Source organism: Rattus norvegicus, chromosome 7 (genome assembly GCF_021556685.1).
Source record: "Rattus norvegicus strain SHRSP/BbbUtx chromosome 7, alternate assembly SHRSP_T2T, whole genome shotgun sequence".
NCBI lineage: Eukaryota > Metazoa > Chordata > Mammalia > Rodentia > Muridae > Rattus > Rattus norvegicus.
The window spans coordinates 29,798,765-29,807,813 of NC_141540.1; positions in this window are offsets into that span (position 1 = coordinate 29,798,765).

Consider the following 9,049-nt stretch of genomic DNA (forward strand, 5'->3'; position numbering starts at 1 on the left):
CAAGATTCCTTCAGTTCTTAGTTGGTCTCACAAAAACTTTGCAAAATGCTGCCTCAGACTATAAAAAGGGGGAAATATCATGCCTTAGAATTCTCCAACATCTTCAACTCTTACATACTGCTTTATGTTGTGCTGTCACAAATACAGGTGTGATCCCGTAGTTCCCTGTGGCAGTAACGAGCAAAGTGTTGGATTCTCCTACAAGCTCGTCAACGTCAATCGAAGCTCCTGACTCATAATGGGTTTGTTTGATCTGCTGACCATCCTTTGACAATTTTAAATCCAGCCAAATATTTGCGAGTAAGTCATCTGTGTGCTAGTAGCCAGTCCACCAAGGTCATCGTATAAGCCATGACTCCTTGCATGGGTTTAATCCTGTGTGATGCTTCTCGAGGCTCATAAGCCATCCCATTCTAATGGGCTCTGTCTTAGTCAATGTTTTATTGCTGTGAAGAGACACCGCAGGCAAGGCAACTCTGATAAAGGAAAGCATTTAACTGGGGTTGGCTTACAGTTTGGAGGTTCAGTCCATTATCATGGCGGGAAGCATGGCAGCATGCAGGCAGACGTGGTGCTGAGAGGTAACTGAGAGTTTACATGCAGATCAGCAGGCAGCAGAAAGAGAGAGACATTGGGCCTGGTTTGAGCATTTTCAACCTCAAAGCCCATGCCCAGTGACACACTTCCTCCAACAAGGCCACACCTACCCCACCAAGGCCACGCCTCCTAATAGTGCCACTCGCTATGAGCCTATAGGGGCCATTTTCTTTCAAGCCACCGCAGGCTCCATATGCCTTATGTAGTCCCAAATTTCATCAGCATAGACATCAACCACGCCTTCACAGCAGTCTACAGGTCTGCTCTTCTGCCACAGGCTTTTGGGTATCCTCCTGTGGCTGGTGACAGCCACAGGACACGCAGGATGGTACCAACCTGGCCACCTTGAAAAGGAGGAGTGGAATGGGAGAAACTCATCATAGGGATCCTTCATGCTAACCTCTTCTGGAGTGACACTTGAGATTCCACCCTGGCCGGGTGCCATTCTATCAAAACCTCTTCCCTACAAGGAAAACCCCACAGGACATCCCCAGCAGCCATCAAACGTCATTGCAAAAACTATCACATAATCACAGGGCTCATCAGAAAGGTCGGGTTAAAAGGCTGGGTCCAAACCTTTGATGGGAGACTCAGACATAAGATCAAAGATCATCTGCACGGGCTCTACAGCCCTACCAAGCATTCCTCCGGAGGCAACAACTATCAGAGGGATGAGCAAGGCATTCTGGGAGCAGCTTGATTGTTCCGGGTGTCCTTTTTAAGTCCTTTGATTTTAGCGTATTTGACACCGGTGATTGCTCCTGTCAGATGGATGAATCAACAGTGCCAGACCACATTGCCTTAGCGATGTTGGTGACCCAAGCATTCGCATTCCACAGGGCAGGTGATGGCCGACACACTGACCTTCCTTCTCGGCAGTCATGGTTTTTCTAAGAGTGTCTCCGCCTGTTGCAGCGTTAGCACCAGATCCCCATTTACTCTCCAGCCGTTGATATCATCAGGAAAGGCTGGTGCCTCAGTCTGTATGGAGAGCCTTAGCTCCCACTTCCTCTGTCACCACGCGATGCTACTCCATCCGTTTCTGGTTCTTGTAAAGGCTTCTCCCCTCCCCCCCCCTCTTCTGTATCTTCTGTGGGACGTTGGCTTACGCGCTGGGGAGTGTTGCTTCTAGTTGCTGGTTTCCATTTTCTGAAACTAAAGGAGCACTCGAGTCTCTAGAGCAGGAACAAGTGCAGCACAAGCTAAGATGTCAACACAGGTGCTGCAGAGAGGACGGTGGTGTTGGCCTAACCCAGACACAGCCTCAAGAGAAACTGTTCTGCCCCCACAACGTTGTTCCTTGCTTTTCTTTCCAATAACAGAACTCCTGATTCTCTCGCATTAACTTATCACGACTTCTGAGTTAGAACTTCCCTCTCTCTGTCTCTCTGTCTCTGTCTCTGTCTGTCTGTCTCTCTCTATCTCTCTCTCTCGCTCTCTCTCTCACACACACACACACACACAGAGAGAGAGAGAGAGAGAGAGAGAGAGAGAGTTATAAATGTAAGTCTAGGCTCAGCATGAGCATGGCATTTCTCTTCTAGTTTATTTTGCTTAGCCCAGTGCTAACCATTCCCCATCTATTTTTCTATAAATGCCACGCTTTGATGTTTCTTCTATGGCCGAGCAAAGTTCCATTGTGCAAACACACCTCGTTTTCTTTATCCATTCATCTGTTTATGGACATCTAGGCTAGTTCTGTTTCCTGCCTACTGTGAAGAGCATAGCAAGTAACACAGTTGTGCAAGTGTCTCTGGTAATTCTGACTTCCAGCCCTTGGATGTATCCTTGGGGGTGGTGTAGCTGTGTCAGATGCTAGTGTGTGCTTTAAGGAACATGATGAATATTGGTTTCCACAATGGCTACACCAGTCTACGTTACCCCCAGCAGTAAATAACAGTTCCTCCTTTGCTCTGTGCTTACCCTGGTTGTCTTTTCATTGCTTGCAGCCGTTCTGATTTGAGCGAGAGAGACTTCTAATTTGAATTTTGTTGGTGACTAAGGATGTTGAGTGCTGTGGTGCTTTGAATGAGAATGGTCCCTTAGGCTTATAGATTTGCATGTCTGGTCACCAGAGACTGGTGCCATAAGGCTTGAAGTGAGTCTTAACTACCGGGAGACCTCCCCAAGTGAGACAGGAGGACAGAATTTGATGCAAATGCAAGAAGTTTATGGGGTCAACCCTCAGTGTCTAGAAGGCAACCCAAATAGCTCTAACAAGCAGTTTTTATACTTTTTAGGGGTATGGGTTATATCAGCAAGGTTACAGTTTAAACTTATTGGCTAAGCATATTGACCTTTGAATCTATTGGCTAGCAAGCATGTGACGCGCATTCAAATTTTATCTGTGACCAGAGGGTCAGGTGACTATCAGTCAGTACATTCCACAGTTTTTCAAGAATGTCCCTGCTCCTCCCAAGAACTGTGAGTGGAGAAGGGAACTTGGCCTAGCCTTGACCCGAGGTGGGAAGCTGGTACTTGGCCAAGTCTTGACTTGAGGTAGTGGGTGTAAGGCTGGTGAAACCCCTAGGGTCCTTCAGTACTATTGGAAAGGATTAGGAGGTGTGCCCTTGCTGGAGGAAGTGTGTCACTGGGGGTGGGCCTTGAGGTTTTAAAAAGCTCAAGCCAAGCCCAGAGTCGCTCTCTTTCTGCTGCCTGTAGATTCAGATGTAGAATTCTCTGCATCTCCTCTAACACTGTGTCTGCCTGCCTGCCTCCATGCTCCCTACCTTGGTGATAATGGACTGAACCTCCAAAGCTGTAAGCCAGCCCCAATTAAGTGACTTCTTTTATAAGAGTGGCTGTGGTCAGGATGTCTCTTCACAGCAACAGAACCTTGACAAGAACACACCGTTTTCGAAATATTTATTTACCATTTGTGTTTTCCCATTTAAGAACTGTCTATCAGCCCTTTGACCGATTGGATTAATTTGGGCATTTTGGTGTTTTACTTTTGAGGTTCTTTATATATCCTGGGTATTAACCCCTTGTTTGATATTTGGCAAAGATGTGCTCCTATTCTGTGCCCCATTTCTTCACCCTCGTGATAATTTCCACTACCATGCAGAATTTTTATAATGTACCCCATTTGTCAAATCCTGAGATTACTTCCTGAACTATGAGAGTCCTTTCAAGAAGGTCCATACCTCTATATTATAAAGTATTTTTCCTCAGAGTTTTTGTTTCTGTGCTGCCGCCTAAGGCCACGTTGGTGTCCGTGGGCCTTGTGGCCACCAAGGGCCATGTTGATGTGTAGGGTCTATGCAGCCACCTGAGGCCCTGTTTGATATCCACGGTTCATGCTGCAGCCTCAAGCCATATCAGTGTTCATGGGTTGTGCTGCTGCCAGAGGCCTTATTGATGTGCATGGCCTGAGCTTTCACCTGAGACCATGTTGATGTCCTTGGCTTGTGCTGCTGCTGCTGCTGCTGCTGCTGCTGCTGCTGCTGCTGCTGCTGCTGCTGCTGCTGCTATGATGGTGTCCGATGTCTGCACTGTGGCAGAGGGCCATGTTGCTGTCCTGTACTGCCACAGGAGACCATGCTGAGGTCTGTGCTGTCAACAGAGATTGTGTGGAGATTTGTGACCCATGCTCCCACCGTCTGTAAAGGGCAAGGAAGCTACTTTGGCTTGGTATAGATGACTGCAGAGTCACCGCTGAGAAAGAGGGATATGGAATGCTTTAGTGACAAGCTCTACCTCCCCACCATTCCCCAAAAAATGTAGCAAACTAGACAGGAAACCATTGAAGAAAACTTTCAAATTTGTGATGAAGACACTCTAGTGTAGCTCTTCACATTTGAGGGTGTCTGCACATTTGAGGATGTGCAGATGGAAAAAGACTCAGTTTTCTTTAAGGGGATAGTCACTGGGAGTTTGACCATGCTCGAGGGAGTGTGTGGACAGCAGAAACTGAGCTTAATTTTCTCCTTCTCCTCTGTCTCTTCTCCCTCCTGCTCCTCCTGCTCCTCCCTGCTCCTCCTCCTTCTCCTCCTCCTCCATCTTCTTCCTCTTCCCTTTTTTCTCACAACTGTCAGGAGAGAACCTGGAAGGACTAAAAAGTGAGTGTGACGCAGTGCGTGATGTAAAATTCCCAAATAATCAATAAAAATATTATGGAAAATATTCAGGTCTCATGTTAAGACTTTGGATGTGTTTTGAATTAGGTTTTATGCAGGATGAGGGATATATACCTAGGTTCTTTTCTTTTATTCTTCTTTGCATTCATGTATCTCATTCTCCTAACATCAGCTATTGAAACAGCTGTCCTTTTCCAATGTGTGTTTTGTTAAATGATTTGGTGTGTATGTTCACTTATGGCTCCTCCAAGCTATTCCATTGGCCTTTGTGACTGTTTTTTGTCAGTGCTATGCTGTCACTGTACTGTGGAGTATAATTTGATGTCAGATAATGAAAATTCACCATTTTAAAGCATGCACCCCCAAGGGTTTTTGTTTGCTTCACAGAGTTATATAATCATTACCCATGTTTAATTCCAGACAATTTCACTACCCTCCTCAAAAGCATCCCCATGCCTGCAAGAAATTACTCCTTATTCCCTCTTCTCTCTGCTGGCATCAAGCATTCCTTCATCTCTTTGTCTGTCTGTCTTTCTGTCTGTCTGTCTCTCCCCCTCTCTACAATCTCACAGGTGTTAGCAAACCCTCTACTATTGAGCTAAATTCCCAGCCTCTGTTAGCTTTTGTGACAGAGTCCCAGATGGCTCAGTTGATCTTGAACTCACTCTGTAGCTCACACAGGCCTTGAACTTGTCATTCTCCTGCCCTGGCTACCTGAGCAGCTTCTTTTCCTGAGTATTAGCCTATGCTGGGCATGTCCTATAGTTGGCTTCATCTAATATATGGACTTTTATGTCTTGCTTCTTTCATTGAGCATGTTGTCTAGGTGTGTGCACACAGTGGGATTCAATGACTTGGTTGTTGTTACTGTCAAATAGTGTTCCATTGTCCAGGCATGCCCTGATGTCACCTCTTGTCTATCTACTGGCTGCCATGGATGGCGCTGCTATAAACCATCATGCTCAAGGTTCGAATTTCTTAACCACTGAGCCAACTCTCCAGACACGGGACATTAATTCTCCTACCTCCCCTGCCCGTGTCCCAGATGGCCATTTCCCATCCTCCCCACCCCTGAGTACCTCCTATATGCCTTGCCAGTCCAGCTTGGAGCTCCTTGCCAGTCCAGCTTGGAGCTCACGGCCTTGATTCTATCTTACTGGGCAAACAAAAGCCACCAGCAAAAAAAAAAAAAAAAAAAAAAAAAAAAATCTCAGTTTCATTTAATCTACCAAATGACTGTCACGTGTGTCCCTTGGCACACACTGCCCTTGTCTCTGCCCAAGGCCATCCCCCTGTTGTGACTTGGTCTCAGTCCCTGTTGTCTATTCACAGGCTTGTTTGGCCTTCCAGTGGCTGCTTCTTCCTCCAGTGTTTCCAACTCCCCCTACACTGCAGCTCATTCTGTCAGTATGCAAACAGCCTGAGAGAGGCAGGCTCCTCTCCTGGCCTTTCAACTGTAAGATAATTGGAGTTGGGTCTCCATCCTTTGAAGCCACAGGACACCTAGACAGGGGGGAACAGCCTGTGGTCGGTAATATCACTCTTGTGTCACACAGAGCAGCGAAGTGAGACTCACAAAGGTTAAACAACCTTCTCAGAGTCTGCCACATCTCCTGGCTGTACACAACAAACCCACCTTCCTCTTTGCTTTTTACGTGGGCGATCACGTCCTCTTCAACTACTCTTGCTGGGACCTCTCTGGATTCATCTGGCTTTCCTCCCTCATTCTTGATTGCAACCATTCTGCTTCTGAATAGATCTGGTCTTCCCAGGTTTTCTGCTGACTATTGGCAAGTCTGCAGGCCACTCTTCAGACATTTCCAGATGACGACGGTCTAGCTGCTCCTGACGCCGTGCTCTTTAGGAGAGGGTTGCCTTAATGTTTTCTATCTCTAAGGCTCGTAGAAGGGAACTGTCACCTCTGCTCCTCCTCGCTCAGGAACTTTACTTGGGCTTTACTTGGAGTTCTATCCTCCAACCTCTCCCTCGCCCTGTCTGTCTCCAACCCCTAAGAAATGGCATCCTCTCTCGTGCTTTAAACACCATCACCTGCTGATAAACTTCCCGTTTCCCTGCCAAACTGCCAAGGAGTGTATACCCGGACGGCACCCCCAACGTTTGCTCATCTAAAAGGTGTCTCAGGTGTGCTGATGGACACAGAACTGGCAATGTCACCAACGACCCGCTCCTGTTGGTCATTCTTATCATGGTCAGCCACAGCTCTCCTCTGCCCAGCTTCTTTTTCTCACACTGTACTGCTCATAGATTTCAGTGACTTCTCCCCATTCCCTGTCCACCCAAGACTTGTCTTGGACCTCGCTTCTTACTTGGGTAATTCCCATCACTTCTTTAGAAACTTTCAAAGACCTCAAAACATAAACTATATATATAAAATCAGCCCTTGTCACTAAGCTATTCATACTTTTCCTATCACCTATACAGGACAATATCCAAAGTCCTCCCTGCCTGGACTCAGATCCTCTGTGACTTAGTGCTTGGTGTCTCCTCCCATTACACACACACAAACACACACACACACCTTCCCCCGCGGCTCCTACTCCAGCCTCGTTGTCCTTCTCAAAATGCTGAGCATGTCCCGGGGCCTTTGTACATGCTCTTCCTATCAGGCTGGAGTTCTTTGCTTTCTTTATTTAATTCTCAAGCCCAGTGTTGGCCACCTCAATAAACCCTTACTCTTCACTCCGCTCCCCAAGCTCCCCTGGTCCTCCACTGAGTGTTACCGCAGGCTAATCAACGAACATTTATTGTCATTATTGTCATTTCCCTTTTCAAATGTAAGCTCTATTGGGTAGAAGTCAGTGTGCTTCCGATTCTGTCTTTGGTTTGTAGAGAATCAGGACAGTGAGACGGACAGCCGTGAGGTACAAGGGGGAAAGACTGAGGAGGGCACTTTAAAGATTCTGGAGCACTAGCCGTGTGAAGTTACAGTATCACACACTGGGTTGTCTTTGTCTCTGCCTCTGTCTCTCTCCAGGGTCTGTCAGTATAACAGTCCCAGCTGGAACTCACTCCATAGACCAGGGCTGGCCTCAAACTCACAGAGATCCACCTGCCTCTGCCTCTCCAGTGCTGGGGTTAAAAGCAAGAGTCACCATGCCTGGCTGTCATACAATGAATGTCCAATGAGCATTTATCAAGCAACTGCCCGGCTGTCAGGTAATGTATGAAGCACTGAAATTCTAGAAATACCTAAGGGGAAGAAGTTCCTGCTTACTCCACCTGTAAAGTGGGGGAATGGAACAGAAACGGTGTTCTAGCATTACCTAGCCAATCGTTGCTGCAGCATACTGAGGACTGGAAGATTGAGTTTTGCTTGAAGGTGCTCTTCCTATGGGGGTAGCGGGCAGGTGACTCAATTTGCAGTTCAGCCTTGAGCTTTGCCGGAAGAGAAGTTTGAAAAGTGCACTGCAAACACCAGAAAGAATCTCGGTGGAGGGGCTCTGCTCTGGACAGTAGATATTTTTTTTCTTTTTAATATTTATTAAATATATATGAGTACCCTGTAGCTGTCTTCAGACACACCAGAACTGGGCATCAGATCCCATCACAGATGGTTATGAGCCACCATGTGGTTGCTGGGAATTGAACTCAGAACCTCTGGAAGAGCAGCCAGTGTGCTTAAACCTGTTCTCCATACCATTCTGAGCTTCGGCAAGGGAAAGGTGGCAGCTCCAGACAATGTCCTCTCTACACAGGGCCATGTCCACTCTAGATCTTTGCAGTTGCTCTCTCCAACCTTGTACCTGTCCAGGGATTCCAGATACAGCCAGAAGATGATCGGAATCCATCTCAACAGTTTTCACATATACACTTTAACGAAGGACTTGACAAAAGATTCCCCTTATGTAAACCATACGGCGATGCCAGGGGGAGTGAGTATCTAATGCTCGGTAGTGAATGCCATACAAAAGGAAGATTGCGTGAAACAATAAAGTAAATTTAAGCAATTTAGAAACACATTCCTGGAATCTGTTTTGCAACTAGCTGCTTTGAATCTGAGGCACATCTTCCCTCAGGAGCAATGTCATAAATGGTGCTTTAGTACCAAGAAATCCCACTAAGGCCATTTAAGCCATAATGTGACAAAGACGTGCCGGAGTAATAGGATTGTGTAAGGATGTGGTTTAAAGGATTCCGAATATTGGTGTTCAAAGAAAGGTAATTTAATTAGAAGATGATATATGAGAAATATGGTTGCCCCTTCTGTGAGATGTCTGAGCCCCTTGGGGCTCTGTCTCCTTTAATGTCTATTTTCTCATGAAAGAATACACAATTCTCTCCTATGGTGCCATCGTAGCCTGTTCTGTTTTTTACAATTGGTGAAAGGGGAGGGCTTGAGACTGGCCTTGAAG